The sequence below is a fragment of the Nanorana parkeri genome, unplaced genomic scaffold, assembly GCF_000935625.1.
Source record: "Nanorana parkeri isolate BGI_ZX_2015 unplaced genomic scaffold, ASM93562v1 scaffold48, whole genome shotgun sequence".
Taxonomy (NCBI): domain Eukaryota; kingdom Metazoa; phylum Chordata; class Amphibia; order Anura; family Dicroglossidae; genus Nanorana; species Nanorana parkeri.
The window spans coordinates 1,311,854-1,328,078 of NW_017306316.1; the positions used below are offsets into that span (position 1 = coordinate 1,311,854).

Here is a 16,225-nt window from a genome sequence, read left to right on the forward strand (position 1 = left end):
TTTAATAAATAACGCACAAAATAACGCACACAATCAATAGGATTAGCCACGTCGAAAATGCAATGGTTTCCCATAATATTCCAACAAACGAGACCTACATGGAGGAGAGAATAATTGAGGGTAGTCAGGCTACACACACAGGTGGCTTTATTGAACCATATTCATGGTGCTTAGTATCTTTGCCAAGTGGTATGTTTGGATTTTTAATGGCTAACTTCAGAATTGCCAGCATGTGTCACATTTGGTAATACATCCAGGCAACACTTATTAGCAATGTTTGGAAGAATTCTGACTTCTGAAGAAATGTGATAGTAATTTCATAACATTGCATTCAAATCAGCTATTACAGAGTCCGCTTAAAGAGAAACTTGGCCCATATCTTCAAAATAACAACAAAGGCACCTTTAGTAATGACAATCTACAAACACATAGTTCTAAATAATTGCAGGCTTTTTATTCTTTGCATACCTTTTTTCTCTTTTCCTCTCCATTCTTCTCACATTGGCCATTTTTTACTAAGGGCAAATGTTCCCTTTACTTCCTGTAACTCTGGCACATGTGACTAGGACTTGTGACCATGTACATCATCTCAGGGGGAAAAAATGCCTTTCCCTGAGATCTCGTGAGAATACAGATGAGATTTTCCAGCAATGCACTGCTGATGTAACCTTCCCAGGATGCAATGCTTGGGCACAATACATCACTTCTGACAAAAAGAACCAGGAAGTGGAAAAACAATAATTGTATGTAAGATGTAAATATGTTCAACTAATGATTGTAAGATGATTTCATATATCAGCATGGAGAGCTGTATGATGATGTGATTTTTAGCCAAAGGGAGTAAATGTCCATTTTATTTTAGTGAGGTGAAGTCATGTTAATGATGAATCCCTTAAGAGTTTTTTTTTTCTTTTTTTAGTTTTGGATAGAGTAGGGAATGGTTAGAACTGCTGTCAGTATTTTGTTGCTGTTGTAGCCGTGTGCTAGAGATTTCCCCTAATTTCCCAGGGGAGGCAAGGTGGCTCAGTCCTTAGCACTGGGGTCCCTAGTTAGAATCCAGATTCAGCCAGGGAACTATCTACATGGAGCTTGCATGCTGCATGTCTTACTGTGCCGCTTCTGACTAAGTTGTCCTTAGAATGTGTGCAGGTGAGAGAAGGACCTTAGATTGTAATGGCAGGGACGGATGTAAATGAATAGTATGTAAAGCTCTGTGTAAATTGATGGTGATGTAAAACATTTCCTTTTCTGTCTAGGTGATAAAACCATCATACACACAGGGACACAATGGCAATAACGTATCACAACGCACACCAAAGCAACATGCTTGATGGAGCAGGCCCGCAAGGCTTCTTGCCTAGTCTGAATTGGTACTGGTGTTGGGTAACGCTATCAAATGCAGCCCAAAGGACCAATTCATTAAACGCATAATACATGCCTATTCCCATTATTCTACATTAGCATTTTTTGTTGTTGTTTTACTGTACAGATCCGCGGTGTGGCAAGTTATCAATTATCAAAATTATTGCATGGGTTATCATCCCTACAAAAATGTCTGGTTTCATCTGTGAGGTGCCCAATTAGGAGAGCCGAAAAAAACAAACAAAAAGGTATCCACAAGCCAAATAATCCATTCATGTGTTAAAATGATGATTCCACACCTGGGTGATATTTTGGTACGGGCAATGGGTATGAGAAAATTATCATGGGATAAAAAAGATAAAAATGCATAAACTCATTTCGCTTAGTAAATTGACTCAGAAGTATGAAAACTTGGAACACAAAACATTTGAGCTGCTAATATTGTAAAAGGATTATGGTAATTTTAGTACAGATATCCTTTAACCCTTTCGCTGCCAAGGTGTTTTTGTAATAATCCACATTTTTGGCTTGAAAAATTACTTAAACCCCCCAGAGAGTTATTTATTTCCAGAAAGTATTCCCTGTAGAATAAAATGGTAGCTGTTGCAAATTTGTACATTGATAAAGAGTTGCATTGATATTATGCAAACACAAAAGTTCAGTAGAAATCGCAGTCAAAATTACACTAAGGGCCGGTGCACACCTAGGCAACACCCCACCGCGTGGCAATCGTGCACGATTCCGCGCGGATTGCTGCGCGGTCAGGAGTCGCCCAGATGTGCACCGATCACGCTGTGGGTGCCATTTAACAATGGCACACCAGTCGCGCCGGGTAGATCGTCTGGTTTCCCGCCACGATTAGGCCGTGCTTCTGAACGTGATTGTGGCTAAAACAGCCGTGCGTCGTGTATCGCAAAAAAAAAGGTACTACCTACGCCTAGGTGTGCACCGGCCATGAAGTTCATTTTAGTGCCCACATTGTCCATAGGTGATGCTTGAACAGATCACTCAGTTAACCATGAGTATTGACCTCAGAATTAGTGCTCTCACTCTGGAGCACACAGCGATACCTAACATGTGTTACTAACGCGTGTTTACATTACATGCATGCGTTCGCGAGGGACTTTAAAATTGTCTTTGTATTTTTAAATTTACTTAATTGTTTAAAACTTTTTCTTTACTGCATTGCTATCACATAGTGGGGCTTTCAAGCTCCCCTATGTGATTGCATATTAGGTGGTGACAGGCTATCTTTAAAGGTGACATTAGGGGTCTATTTGCCTAAATGCAATATGTAAGCAATAACTAACTTTAAGAAAAGGTCTTTTACAAGGAGTGGCCGGGAATGACCTCTCTTCTGGTGGCTTCTCTCCTAACAAAGTAAAACATTGTACGGTCAAACTGGCTATTTGCCCTGATATCTGAGAATGTATAAGCATGTTGTCCGCTAATACAAAAAATGTGGACTTAAGAAAGCACCTTTTTTGGGCACAGGCACTTTCAGATGTTTATAGTTCACTTTGTAAGGGATCCTTTCACACTTTATTATTAGTTTTACTGATCCTACCGAGACATCAATAGTGATTCCCAACACCTAACACAGGATTCATGTAACAGTTTTCTAAAAGCTCTGAGTGATATTGTAAGAGGTGACAGATTACTAATCAGTATATTTAAAGCTGAACTCCGGGCAAGCAACTAAATCTGCAGTTGAAAGGCATTAAAAGATAACCGAAGCCTTATAAAAATGCTTGGCTGCAATAGGCAGCAATATGCTACAAAATAATAAATATAGTAACGATAATCCTCTGCCACTGTACAATGTATCATGGGAAAGAGGGTCAAACATATTCCAAGAGGAGGATGGGGGCTAGGTCTAGCCATTATTCATAAATAAGTTGAATCCCTTTAAAATTGCTGAAAGTACAGAAAGGGAGTTCATAGCTCTCTTTTTGGTCTGTCAACACAGCCCTACCTGCTGGACTACAGAACTCAGCCTACCCACCCCCATCTCTCTATCCCACTCATGATCAATACATTGACTTCCTTGGAAACTAAACAATGCTGCTGTCTTGACTCCCATGAGCCTGCCTGCATATTGCGTGTAAGGAAAGGGATCTTGACATGTACTTATGGGGGTGTGCCTATGTTAATAGGAACTGAGCTTCCAGCAGCTGTCTCTGCACGGATTTTACAAGCCTGGTAATGATGTCACAGGGAGTCATAAAAACTGTTGCGCACTACAGGAGCAAAGAAAGTAACAAATAATGCTTTGACATGCTCTAGAGCGGGGGGAGCCAAACAATGGCCTCCAGCTGTGGTGAAACTGCAAATCCCATCAATGATGGATTAGTAAAGGCTGCACCAACCAAAGGTGCAGCAGATCTTACTAATCAACCACTGGATTGTGACTCCAGAATGTAAGCAGGAGAGGTGGCTCTTTCATTTAATTTATGTGGGTGTGCTGGGAGGATTGGGGGCGTGTGTGTGTGTGTGTTAGGCTCAATTTACACCTGTAAGTTTAGGTGTGATTAGGGATTCCTACGTCAGGGATCAATAACCTGGCGTTTACAAGCAGCAGCTGTCACACATTCAAGTTAATGATCGGCGAGGCATGGGGTGTGTATTTCTCGGTGTGCATATTTCCGTGTGTGAGTGATTGTGTGAATCTGTTTTGATTCTTGATTAAAACCTGTGGGGAAAACACACAAACACACGCACACATTAACATTGGTACCATATATTGGTAAATTTCATTTTGAAGTATGACATTTGATGAAATTTGGCAAGCAGCCTTCATGGGAGAAGAAAATCTGTCCAGTGGCCCCCAAGTGAATGGAGTATGAGACCCCTGGTGTAGTACAGTGTTGGTGCTTAGGCTTGCCTTGGGATAAGAGCAGTAAAGCACAAATGTTGTGCTGTACTACAAAGCAGAAAGCACAGCATATATGTGTAATAATGAAGTAATGCTGACTATACATATATAATCACAAGTATATTTAGACCCAAATAGTAGTGGCTTCATTAGTTTTATTTTTTAGGTTTATTTGTGTTTATTTTCACTTTGTGATCCTGCCAGTAATACACTACAGTACTACCCCTTGCCTCAACTTTATAACATAGGGGAAGGTGTTTTGTAGTCTACAGAAGTGAACTAGGAACAATGTAACTGAAAACATGAAGATGAGGCAGAGAGCACAGGGCACTATGAGCTCACATATCTGTTGACATATATTTTTACGCACTAGGCGTTTTTGAGCAGTTGGAAAAGCACTTTTAACCCTTTTGCTGCCAAGGACGTATGGCATACGGACCTACAAAAGTGCTTCCAGCTGGCCAACAACACAAGAAATCAAGCCATGATTTTCAATGGCTCTTGTTCACACCTGAGCAGAAAAACGCTAAATGCCGGAAAAGGTACATGAGCTGCTTTGGGCAGTTAAAAGCATGCTTTTGCACCGTAGACTCCAATGGAAACGCCAGAAAACACGCGGCAGAAGCATGTTGCACATTTGGCCGCAATGTTTCATAAGCTCTCAGTCAAAACGCGCATGTTCATGTGCGCGTATAGAAACGTGCTTCAAAATGCACATAAATGCGCACACTGCATGCAGAACACGCACGTACAAACACGCAAAAATGGTGCCGCCTAGGTGTAAACCCGGCCTCTTTGAACAGACATACCATTTGGGACAGTGACTCATAATTGCTGAAGTCAGTCACAGCCTGGTAACCAGCATTTTCAAACAGAGCAATGGCAGCCCAAATAAATAAATATATATAATCAGGATGACTTTAAAATTAAACTGTCAAAAGTTAAACCAGAAGCCCCACCACAAAAGAAGAGGAGGAATACTACCTACCTATCTGGTGGATGGTGAGTTAAATCTTTACTCTCTTGAAGAGTTTTGGGCACTGCTGTTATTTGACACACCCAGAAGTGTCAAAAAACAGGTCCCCTGCCGGGTCCGGTGGTTTCTGCTTTGGACCCATACTTCAAAGCTATGGGTGTCCTGCAATGATGTTGGGGTCCATGGGTGGACACTGGGAGCGCTTCAAGAGAGTGAAGATTTCACTAACTCTTACCAGATAGGCAAGTATCCCTCCGTTTCTTTTACAGGGGACTGCTGAATAAACCTTTTTTTATTACTTAACAGGATCACTTTAAGTAGCAGCAGTGTTGGGATGTTGATGGAAAACTAGTAAATAAAATGGTCCTTCCATGTATTCCTCCCTTATTTACTTTACTTAAAACACCATGACAGCACCTGAAACGGCACAAGTCATTCTGGTACTTTCTGCCATAGTGAGTGTGCTTCATCTGAATGTCATTAACCAGAATTGCATTGTACAGGGAAAACACTTGGCCTCGTCCGACTGTCTGTCAAAAAACAGGTACTTTCCAAAATCGAAGTGTTAGAGTGATATATTTATACCTACCAAAAAGCATTTTTTTATCTGGCAACATGGCATAAAATAAAAGCCATACTTTTACATATATATATATATATATATACATATATATATATACACATACAATATAATATATACACACACACTGTATATTTATATATGCGATGAAACAAGTAAATGGTGAATAAGGTGATCTAAAAAGAAAAAAAAAATGAAACTGTTTTTCATAAGGGAAGCCTCTAAACTGAATTTGATTCTCTGCAATTGAAGGTGAAAGTATTACAAAGCCAGTTCTATATATACTTCAAGCAATTTGTTACTCTGAAAAACCATCTGTTTCTCGGTATAACAATCCTCAGAGGGCAAATTACAGCTAGTGTTCAACATAAAACATCAATTTAAACCATCAGCTATTCATAATTTCAATTCTTTATTGGAATCCAAGGGCATAAATGTCAGAGTACCCAGCAATAATTCTTTTATTAACCGTGCTATTCATCTGCACATTAAATAAAGAATAGATGCCCGGTAAATAGCCCTAACCTTTTACCGACAGCTGACCTGCAAGACAAACTCGAATTGTAGGAAACAAACAGAGAAAATCAGATGTCAGCAGCCACAATATAGCTGAATTACACCGCTAAATATTTTCATGTCCCATTCAAATATTCCTCATGTCAGTGTCATCTCCATATCATTTGTCAACACAAGGCATGCATTTGAAATATTTAAAATGACAGCAACTTGGAAACGTCTGCCTCGTATTGCTCCCTTCATCATCATTTTATGTACGATTTCACAAAACCAAACGAATGGCATATTAGTAAGACTGCCATTAGAGAAAATACTGCAAAGTGTGTTACATCTTAAAGTAGAACTCCACCTCTGTACTGATGTTGTACCGTATCCTGTTCCTACCGGTAGCTCCCTTCTGCAAATCTTATACTCTCATGACCTGGATCCAGCAAAATATCCCCCACAAGGCCCCCGAGCGGCTTGCCAAAATCTTGTGAGCCAGTATCACGCATGCACAGTAACAAGCTCTCCATAGGTCTGAATAGGTGGTGCAGAGTAGATGCGCAGGCCCGGCTCAGAAGGTTTTGACCAACAGCTAAGCAGACTGGCAGGAAGGGCTGGGGCATACAGTATAAATGCAAGTGCCCCGAGAGTGCAGCTACATTTTGAAGCAGAAGTGTTTAAAAAAACAAAGGGGGGGGGGGGAGGGGCTGGAGCTTTTAGCCATAAAGTGCTAGTATGCATGCAAAGCATGTTAGCACATTATGGCAGACTTACCTGCCAAATTGATCCCCTCCATCACTGCTTCCATCTTTCTTGTGGTCTTCTTCCTTACTTAATTGGCTAAACCCCAATGACCTATCTCCTTCACATGCGCACAGGAGTTACATCTCAGCATGCCAGGTCTGTGCTCTGAGCTGCACATGCATGGCTCAGCGTAACAATAAAATGCTTACCGTATATACTCGAGTATAAGCCGTCCCGAATATAAGCCGAGGTACCTAATTTTACCAAAAAAACCTGGGAAAAAGTATTGAAAAGTACGATTTAAAAATTGCTAAATGGCAACAAGAAGCGACTTACATAGTTACGTTTGCTATATGAAGCCTGCGGATTGGCAACTTCTTTTGTCATGTCTTTACGTCTACTTTAAGTACAGTTTATATGACAGATGTTCCTTAGGCCAGCTACAGTATATGACTGATGTGTGTTAAAGCCAATGGACTTTTGTTCACTTCAATCAGGATTTGAATTCCCATCGAAGTCTATAGGAATGTAAAACCTGCTTGAAGCAGATCAGCTGCACCTATCGATGTATTCTGAATGATCTCAGAAGCATCTCAAACTGATGCCATTGACACAAGCACAATGCCCACTGAGACAGGCCCTAATGCTACCAACAGACATTAAATGACAGGTTCCTGGGCAGATTAGCCAACGACCTCATATCTGTGAGTGCCTGAAGATGGGGCTGGCTATTTGCTACAGGGGGAACCAGCAAATGGGCAGACTAGAAAACTTGTCCCAATCACTGTTATTTCCCCCCCAACATGGCAGCAGCAGCGTCCTCTTCTCTGCCACACATACTATAGGGCAATATTTTACAGCCACTAAAGTGACTAGGCTTTCCCACAAAGCATCAGTCAAAAAGCAAACCACTTGTGTGAAAAGCGTCAAGCAGAAGGTGGCCATCTCACACTAAAGTGTTGCGCTAATGGCGTAGTACCCATACAGCGCAATGCACTGCAAGCTAGGTACGCCGCCATTCATTCAAGGAGCTAGTTCTAGCTAGCTCGGTTAATTGTTTAAAAAAACATCTGGATGTATTCTTAAATGCACAGAATATTACTGGATATTGAGTTATTATAGGTATATATACAGCATCAGAGATTGTTGATCCAGGGAATATCCGATTGCCTTATGGGATCAGGAAGAATTTTTTTTCCCCTGTTGGAGCAAATTGAACCATGCTTTATAGGGTTTTTTTTGCCTTCCTCTGGATCAACAGTGGGTAATTGTGGGCATAGCGTTCTGTAGCGTATCTCTATAGGTTGAACTCGATGGACTTGTGCCTTTTTTCAACCTAACTATGTGAAGGAGCTTGGCCAGCACAGACTGTGATTAGACACTCTCAAGAGGAGAGTGCTATAATGTGTAAGGGGAGAGGGGACTGTGCTAGGGAACTGACTAGTCAAATTTCCTAATGAGCTCAGAGGCACATTGCATGTGAATAAAATATAGTTTATGGAAAGGAAAAACACTGCAACATGTATAGTGCTTGATGGTTCTGCGCTATCACCTGCATGTTTTTAAGTCGGTGGTGGGGTCTTTTTAATGACACTGTCATTTCGCCCTAAATAATGAAAATAATACATAAATGGCTAAAAAAAAAAAAAGTTGTTGGTTTTTTTTCCCCCTGCATGGAACTTAGCAGATTTTGCATACAGAGAATTCTATGGGGCTGATTCCTTTCTTCTGCAGTGTGGACAGAAGAAACTTTGTAGTAATTTGCAAAATGATCTTAAAACAAGGGAAATATGTGATAGATTAAGCTGTTTTTACTGCAACAATGCCGGTTTCTAACAACATTTTAATGCTGCTCAGTTGAAGAACATCTAAAAAGTCCTTTCACGGGTCACAGAACACTTGCGTGTGATGAAAGGCCATAAAAAGGAAAATTGCAGAAATGTGAGTGTTCAGCTTTTATCCATAGCTGTCGGTGATATTTAACAGTCTGAAATTCATTAAGAATTTAAATAGTCATCTAATTCCATGCTAATATATTTTATCAGCACATCCATTTTCCATTGTAAGTGCATACACAACACTTTTCTAACGATGATAGGGACGTGGAATCAAAAGAGAGGAACATTTTAAACTCTGTGTTATCTCCATTGCCTTTCATAAACTAATAGGCATGAGGGGCCTCTAAATACAATCTTATCAGCTCTGCTAATACAACCAAAATGGCCTCTTGCCCAAGAAACTCTGAACGATAAGCCTTAGGCTCTAATTGGGAAACATTCAACAAATCCAATCTAAAATATAAACATACATGCAATCAAAACAACCACCCAGACCAATTACAGAAACTTTCAAGGAGAACTATGGGGTAAGTGTTTTTCCCCATAGTTCTCCTAAGGGTCACGGGAGGACATAAACTAGCATTCTCCCGTGACTCAAAGCTCAGTATACCGCAAGCTACAGCTTGCAGTATACTGAGACCTCTGCAGCCGGGACGGATCCCGACATTACTGTCGAGATCCACCCAGCTGCGTGATTGACAGCTGGCTCTGCCTAACTATAGGCAGAGCCAGCTGTACCCTCCCTGTCCGTTCCGCCAGTCAGCGCTGGAGTATCGGAGAGGGGAATCCCTGCAGGGAGCAGTGAGTGACCGTCACGGTTCTCTGCAGGGACAGGATCGAGAAGTGAGCGAGAGACTATATGCGTTCGCTCACTTCCCAATCTATTGAGCCGACGTGTGACAGTTTCATTGTCACACGTCGGCTCGAACTACGAGTGAAAATTACTCACCTCATAGTTCTCCTTTAAAGCATATGTAAATGCAATCACTAAAATCTAAAAACATAAACGAAAATCATTAACTTTGAAAAGCTAATATCATTTCAAAAGTAATTTCAATATTTTGAAATCTGCTTCCCTTAATACCCAGTGATCCTGCCATAAAGGGCCTTGTTTTGGCACTTCCTGTTATAGGGTGACAACAATTTATCCCTAGCTTTCAATTGTGCTCCTGCATTGTCACATGGGCTTCCAATGACAACTACAAGAGGCTCCTTTCATACACATAATGCAGACATAACCCACTGTTGTCACCATCAGGAGACCCACCCTGAGAAATGCCATATAGTCATTGCTGGAGTACATGTAGACAGGGAGTGTCTGCAAAGAGACTGCAATAGATCAACAGCACTGAGATAAAACAAAGCATGACAAAAAAGTGAAAACAAATATTTTAATTTATAAAACAGCAATACACAGTGCTTTAGAACATGAAATGCCATTCAATGCCCTACAAAAACGATGTCTAAAAATATGTTTACGCTGTCCCTATGGCTCTAAAAGTTACACAAAGTAGGGATGTTCAAATACCAAGTACTGTCCTTGGTACATGTGCAGATACTTTTCCAGCTCCAAGACTAGACTAGAGGAAAATGCAAAAGTTAGGAGGCAGCTGTCATTATTAAGGAGTCATATTAGGGATGCACCAATACTATTTTTTACAGACCAAATACAAGTACTTGTCCAAATACTCAGAAAAAATTACAGATACCTTTTTCTTTAGTGTCACGTGACAGTTTTCCTAAAACAATACAGACTAATGATTTCAGGACAGTGGTGGAGCGCCAAAGCCAGGTCCCAGCTGCAACTTCTGCGGCCCACGTAGTTCTTGTGAAAATGCCAAGTATCGGCACTGGTATCTGAACATCCCTAATACAAAGTGAAGCAATTAAAACATTAGCACTACTCTATTTCCTCCACACAGACAAGAAGCTCTTAAATCAGGGGAAAAAACAACTCTACCCCCATTAACACACATGAGGTTGTCATGATGATGCAATGATAACTGTGGACACAGGCACAGAATGGGTAAATAACAGAACAAATCATTCTGGGTGTTGGGTTTAAAAGGTCAGCTGCTTTGCAAACTGGCAGCCCTCCCAACTTCAGAGACCACTCTAGCTGATGGGCAAATATCTCACCGAGAGTAATGGACCATGAGGCATCTGTTCATTCTTGTACTCGGCTGATGTACTACTAAGATACTCTCACCAACTCAGCTGATGGGTACAGGCAGATGTACAGGCAGTCCCCAGGTTACGAACGAGATAGGGACTGTAGGTTTGTTCTTAAGTTGAATTTGTATGTAAGTTGGAACAGGCCCAATTTTTGTTTAGTATTGGATAGCATAGGGAAGGGTTTACCCCCTGTAACATTTGTTTTGCTGTATGTTCAGAAGATTTCACCTCACTTTCTGTCCCTGTGACATCTGGATTTTGAAAATGTTAGGTTGTCCTGAAAATAAGGATTGGTGATAAAGCTTCAGTGGAAACACTTTTTCCCATAATCACTCTTACAGGAGTGAATTTCCCTTCCTAGGGGTAGATTTCCTTTCACTTCCTGTGAGAAGTGAGATTAAATCATTCTAATGAGGATACAGACAGCAGTAAAAACCTCACAGTGACCTGGAAGAAGAGGCGGGTATCCCTCGTCTGCACATCTAACAAGAGCCAACTTCCTGTAATGTACGTACAGTACTACAAACCAGACCCAAAAAGGCGGGCACTCCTCGTCGGCACAATCGCGGTAGCATTACAACTACCCCTGCTGTACAGTAATGGCCTCCGTTTGTAAATAGGAGTCGTATGTATGTAACCCGGGGACTGCCTGTATAGGCATCCGTATTAATAATGAAGTCCCCCCCATTAAGTGCATGATGCAGGCCTTGTCCCTTTCCTGGTTATCTCACTGCAATATCATTCTTTGACACCTGTCAAGACTGTACATGCCTGAGGCGGCAGACTAGGGGGTGCAGCTACTGGCCCACAGGAATGATACAACAAAAATGGTTTTATGAGCATTGTTTTCATGGTGTCATCATCTGGAAGTTTGGTTTGATGATGGCAAGGAGGCATAGCCAAAAAAATAGAGGACTCGGGCGAAGGTGATTTATTTTTTTATCGTCATAGTTTAAAAAATTCTGATCAGAGTTCCGCTCTAAGAAAAGAATATAAGTAAAGGGCTGACATAAGCTATTTATTCCATTCAGTTTTCATGAACGAGGCCAGCTGTAAAATTCATACTTATTGGGCCTAAAGTAGTCCAAACCTTGGCGAATGTCAGCATTTGTGTAAGTGATGCACCAAGGTTTTGAGTTCCAGGGAATGCTGGAAGATTTAGGTACCTGCTTTTTACAAGGGATCGCAGTTTAGCACATTTAGAATGAACACAGATAGGATTTGTAATCTAACAAAACAACCTCAGACACACACAGCCACGGTGTGGTACCCATGTAGAAACTGCAAGATGCTGGTGGCTTAGATAGAGCTAGTATGCTAGCATGGCCTCATGCTTGGCTTCAGTAAATAGTAAGGATGGCATTGACAACATTCACTTTCTTGGATGCATTAATGAGCACAAATAATGAGGCGGCCATTTCTACTCCCTGTGTGGAACGGTGATCGTCAAACAAAAAAAGGGATCAATACATAAAAGTGAGGATAACTTCTTAGCTCATTACTGTCAGTTAAGATTCCAGAAATATTGAACATGTAAACAATACGTTATAACCTGCATGGCTACCCTCATCTCTCCGTAAACACAATTTAGGAGGAATTGTTTCAAGTGGTGGAGGAGCTCTGGTACTTCAGTACAATACATATATTATTTACAGTGCTCATTTTGTGATGTTCAGTTTTCTCTGTACCCAAGAAGAATACAAATGTAACAATCCATGCATAGCTCTTCAGAAAGACAATACAGGTGCATACAAGTAGGAAAAGCTGGCTGATCTCATTAGCTACAGCTTACTTCACAATCGCACTATGCGCAGGAGACAGCCAGCGGAAGTTTGCTCAACCTTCACACTGAAAGATGAGGTGAGCTAATTATGGATATTCTTAATGTCTAACAGGCAAACCATTGTCACTGTACTGGTTAGGTTATTCAATGGTTGACATTTCTGTCTGTAAAACCCCTTGTTTAAAAATAAAAGTTTCTCATAAAGGGTTCACTTTAAGTCTAGAAATGTATGTGTATTTATATATATATAGACACTTTTTTTTAAAAGCAGTTTTAAGGATGTGTCATCTTTAGAAACGAAGTGATGCACATTTGTTTATTTTTTCCTCTGCAGGTAAATGAACAGATGCTCAAAACATGAATTAGCACCTATGTAGGGTGTTTAGATATCATTGTACTGCATTGCACTGACATATACTCTTCCTGTATTTCCTCATCTGTGTGGGTTTATACTGAGTGCTCTGGTTTCCTCCCACAGTCCACAAAAACACTGATCGGTCAATTTCCTCCCAAACTGCCCCTAGTTTGTGTAGGTTGTAAGGAGATTAGATTGTGAGCTCCTTGAGGGGAAAAGGACTGATGCGAATGAATCTGTGGACTGCAAATAAATAACTTTTTGGTGAAATTATTATGCAAAACACAGTAATGTGTAAATGCAGGTACCATACATTTTTTATTGAGTGGAGAGGGAGCATGGAGCCGGCTTGGTCAGGAAACCAGGCTGCCTAGGAACAAGTGAAGTCGGCTTCCTTGCCAATCAGGAAGCCGGAGTCGGGTCATGATGTGCCACCCTGCTTCCAGACTGGCTAGGAAGTCAGCTTCACTTGTTGGTAGGCAGCCTGGCTTCCTAACCAGTCAGGAAGCCGGACGGCACGTCATGACTTGCCTCCCGGCTTCCAGATTGGTCAGGATGAACAAGTGCTAGGCAATCAGAAAGTTGTAGGTTCTAACTGCCTCCCCCATCCCTCCTGACTCGCTTACCTGTCCCTGTGCGTCATCCTCTGCACATTCAGGTCCCTTCTTTCAAATGTACACTGCTGTATGCTCCTGCATATCAGAGCCGCAATTTCTACTCATACCGATGGAAAGTTAGTTCTCTGCTTTCCTGTACAAGTATAACCTCCATATTGGAATGAATGGAGATGGCAGCAGACAGGAGCAGACTGGCAGGACCCTATGGTAAGGATTTTGAAGAAGAGATGGCGCGGTGTGCAGCTGTTTACAGACAAAAGATTCTGTGGTGCAAGGATAGGAAAAAGTGTGACTTATTAGGGAGGAGAATACGGGGATATTGAAGCCACTTTAAACTGACCCTTTTCACCTGTTTATCTGAAAAAAAACCCAATAAGGCTCCATTCCCACCTGAGCGTTTGCAATTCAGCGTGTAACAAAAACGTGCACATTTTGCTAGACGCTTTCCACGCGCTTGCGCCTACAACCACAATCAGAATGTGCGGCAAACGGCCAGAAAAACATGCATGTACTTTTTCTCCCGCGTTGCGTGTTTTTATCTGCGCAGGTATGAAAGAGCCCCATTAGAATGCATTGCTTCATGTGTTTTGCGCACAAAACTCCTTATTATGGCAAATGGTCTTATCCATGAGAAAGCGTGTCTCTGCGTTTCTTTTGTAACCACATAAGTATGATTGGGCAGCAGCCACATTTGCCCATTACACATGGGGCTTCTCTTCGTAGGTGTACTTCTCTCATCTCCCTGCAAATTTACTACACAGAATCGTGTTTTTTTTTTAAAGAAAAGGATCTCTGCAGTCTCTAATGACACACATTTTCCACAATGTGTCTCGCAGCCAGAGACCATGTGATCTTTCCCCAGGCTTTAGGCCACGTGTTTTTTCATGACGACAGACTGGTACGGTTTGATAAAAACTGTGATTTTGGTAGGTGAGAATTGTAGTGACAGGTCCACATGAAGTTATTCAATGTGAAGATGTGCCCAACAAGTAACACTGTATAAACTTTCTGTCCTGTAAACATGTTGTCAGATGCACAGTTCTCTTTAATAACTAATTACTTACAAAAAAACAAATGTTACTGCAATCACTGCTTCTTTTTATGTGCTGTATACTAGTGCTAGTCGTGACCAGTGCTCAATTCCCATGATGTCATAATGCTTGGAGCCAGAAGATTAGCTAACACGCCATGCAATTGGCAACACTAGAAAAGGCCCAGTCATCCCTCCACAGTCATCTAGACGGCTAGGACTTTGGGACTAATTTTACTGCGACTAATCCTCACCCTTCAATTAAGCCAGTCTACAAAGAGTTTCGACGTGAATATAAATTATTTTTAAAAGCTTCTTGATCGTGTTTCTTTCTACTTAGCATCACGTTGTGACTGTAATAAACAAAAGCAGAAAAAATAACAATGTTGGTGTATAGTAAACGCATTGTGCAGCTGTGGACGCCTGGAACACATTTCTGGCTGGCGACACATTGAAGGATCAAGAATGCTATTCAATGCAAAGCAAACACTTGCAGCAAGTATAAATGGGGTCTTGTATAAAGGACTTTGGAAGCTGAGGTTCTCTCAATATACTGTGCAGATTTTTAGGATTTCCCAGTTTGAATGCATCTGTCAGTAGGAAGCCATTTGACCTATGAAACTTCAGACGTAAACTAGTGCAGCACTAAGTTCATATGCTTAGAATGTGACTATGCCAATATGCTTAACCTAATTAAACAGTGCCTGTCATAGAAACACAATATAAGTAGCAACATTATGTTGCATAAAGCAGAACTTTTTTTGTTCAGCTTGTCTTGTGATCCAGGTATCCCTGCCAGACAACGCACCCAGATCCTGGACCCCTATGTAGCCTACACTAAAAGCTCAATACAAATTAGTGAACTAAACGAGAGAGAAGTCCACCACGGGAGCGAGCTTGGAGCGCTGGCTACTTTACAACACACACAGGGACCATGGGGATGATTTCAGGAGATCACAACATATTTAGGCACTTAGTATTATGTTATTTCTTTATTTTCATGAATACAAAACTGTATTGAATGTGTTTTTTTTGTGTTTGGTTGGAAGGGTCGGGAGTTTAGCTTTAAAGGACTAGTAAAGCTAAAAGAGAAGCATTAAAGCAGCAAACATTTTAATGTCAAACAAATGTATTTAAATATTATGAATACCTTTGCAGGGCTTGATGCATCAGGAGTTTTAATTACATTAAACCAAAGACATAAAATGGTGAATAAGCCATGCCAGGCAAAGCATGTTAGCTGTACAGTATAGCTCTCTATAGATTTTAAGAGACTCTATAGGGTTCCCTGCAGTAGATGACAGTATGCACACTACTCCAGTGGTCCGTTATCTCCTACCTTCCCTCCATTCCAGCACTGCAGCCTCCAGTACAATCTTCACCATTAAA

At 41.1% G+C, this 16,225-nt stretch overlaps 1 protein-coding gene across 1 annotated transcript in view; it reads right to left on the reverse strand.

Annotated features, from left to right (window-relative positions):
- Positions 1-16,225, reverse strand: part of CUX1 (cut like homeobox 1) — a 241,199-nt gene that overhangs the window by 191,826 nt on the left and 33,148 nt on the right. The gene's annotated exons all lie outside the window — the stretch shown is intronic.